General features: G+C 44.0%; 1 protein-coding gene across 5 annotated transcripts in view; it reads left to right on the top strand.

Moving 5' to 3' along the window:
- The window catches only part of arhgef9a (Cdc42 guanine nucleotide exchange factor (GEF) 9a), a 26,810-nt gene that overhangs the window by 6,698 nt on the left and 17,612 nt on the right, over window positions 1-2,500 (top strand). The gene's annotated exons all lie outside the window — the stretch shown is intronic.

Raw genomic sequence — 2,500 nt, 5'->3', positions numbered from 1 at the left:
GATTACTCCATCTAAGCTAATTATGGCCAATGAGATGTTGATACTGCAGGACATAAGGGGAACAGCCATAGATGATTCAATCATCTTCGCCTCGGCTTTGCTATATTTACACTGTACATTAACTGTGACACCGCACTACCTCTGTATACGCAGTCGTTCAGATGAGGGGGAAACGTGAGGCCTGAAATGTTCTCCTTGATGCAGTTTACAATGTGCTTTAATTGCTCAGAGATTTTAGTATGTTTATAAACATCCTAATTTGCTTAATTGAAGATGAGCAGAGATTGTAATTAAATGTTTGTTTGTTGTTGTTGTATTTTAATTGGATGTGGTATTTTAGTAATAGGCATCCATGAATGGATGGATGGATGGATAGATGGGCATGTATTTTGAAACTTTAGTTGTAGAACTTCTTGTTTTTTAAAACATATTTTTGACTTGCTGTATAATTCCGTGCTGTGGATGCGGGCCTATAGAAGCCTGTGAATCTACCCGTGGCATTTACGATATGGGATATCATAACTCCGAGGGCATTATTTATCACAGTTGATAAATAGTTCAAACCTATGTATGATTTTGAGCTGTCAGGTCTGCTCGGATGGTGAACACTTTAAGATACTTTACTGGTGTATCTCCTTTCCGTGGCTCTCTATAGATAACTCTGGCATGAGGTTTCCAGTGTGGAGAGCATTTCAGCTCTTGTGTGGCAGAGCAGTGTGGAGCTGTCTGGCTTATGTAACCCACTGGTATTTACACCAGGGAGAAGCGCATTATATACAGCGAATCAATCACGAGCACACGATAAGGCCAATTAAAAACTGCATTTCCCACAAGCCTTGTGTGATCAGGTGAGGAGAGAGACGACAGGCTTGCAGGAGGAGGCTCACGTAAACTCTGTCACACTCAGGCCTGTCAAGGCACTTCACAGGGAGCAACCTGACAGTAGCCGAAAAAGATGTTGCCGCTAGACTCATCTCACCCAGGACTTCTGAGAGTTTATTTATATGTTAAACACCTCAAGAGTTCTGCTCTCATTGTTTGGCTTTTTCTTTTAAAAATACCGTTTCTTTATTTAGATACTTCTTTGAGACTACCAGGCTATTTTTGTTCCCGGCTGTCACAGCGCTGTCAAAACAGGATGTGTGCTAAAACAACATTAAGTAGGGTAGACTATCCTGGGCATATGGTCATTTAACACTTCACTTGTTACTTGGCCGTGGACAACATGTATGTGGAAGTGAAACCTGACATGGGCGCTTTACGTAACTCTGACAGCTTGAATAAGATGACTAACACACGTCAGGGCGTGCAGCTGTGCCAGGCAGCTGGTGAACGCTAACGATGACGCACAAGTTGCTCTCAGAATGTTTCATGACACTTTTACGGACGTCGGTCATGCAACAGCATCATCAGCTGAAATTTTTGCTACACAGCCACGCTGTTGTGTGGTTCAGAAAATGGAACTATTAAAAAAAAAAGAAAAAAAATCAAAAAGAAAAATGTGAAAAGTGAAGAGGCTAGCAATGCTGATGCAAATTTTACACATTTCTGTTGTCTGTATGAAGTCATTCCACTGAAGGCGTGCTTTCATCATCCAGTTCGGGGTGACTAGAGACTTTATTCACATTTTTTGTCCCCCATTGGATGATGTGGGGGGAAACTGGGGAAAACCCCGTAATATTTCAGTATTGTGTGAGTCCTGCCTGGTCCACAGCTCCGAGTCGAGCGCCCTGCTTCTGTACCCACTGTGGCGTTGGCACGGACGGGGGCTGTTTTGGCTTCTTCCTGGAGACTGGAGAGTAGAGGGATTTTCAAGCGGAGGAGCTGCCAACGTTTCTCAGGCACTGATCCGCCCTGGCGTATGGTGGCTCTTGTGCTGGCCAACAAGCATTTTGCAGTTGAAATATGGGTGTCAAAGTATGAGTGTGGCTGTGTATTGTTTCTGGGTGAGAAATGTCGATTCTCATAATAGATCATTATTCTCATAATCACGTGGGTTTTTATGTTGTTTTTGTGATGGACCATGTGGATGTTTCTCCATTCATTGTATAGTGATTCACTTGGCAAATGACCCTTCACACATCTAACTGTTCTCATGTCACAACTCTCTCCTTTCCTCTGGGCTGCTCCTCCTCTCCTCTCCTCCTCACTCCTCTCCCTCCCCAACTCATATTCTCTCCTTTCTTTCCCCTGTACCTTTTATTTCGATTCTCTCCTCTTGTCTCCCCTCTTCCCCTCCTCTCCACCCTTCTTCTCTCGATTCCTCTCTTTTTCTCTGTACTCCCCTCTTTTTCATTCTTCTCCTGTCTTCCTCTTATTTCCAATTGTCTAAACTCCAATCTTATCCACCCTTCTATTCTTCTCCTCTCTTCTTCTCTCCTCCTCTACACCCTTCTCTTCTCTTCTCCTTTCTCCTCCTCTACATCCTTCTCCTCTCCTGTCCACCCCTCTCCTCTTCTCTCCTGGCCACTCTTCTCCTCTCCTCTCCTCTCCTCTCCTC

Source organism: Sardina pilchardus, chromosome 5 (genome assembly GCF_963854185.1).
Source record: "Sardina pilchardus chromosome 5, fSarPil1.1, whole genome shotgun sequence".
NCBI lineage: Eukaryota > Metazoa > Chordata > Actinopteri > Clupeiformes > Clupeidae > Sardina > Sardina pilchardus.
Note: the sequence above shows the minus strand (reverse complement) of the source record. Positions and strands in the feature narration are given on the sequence as shown.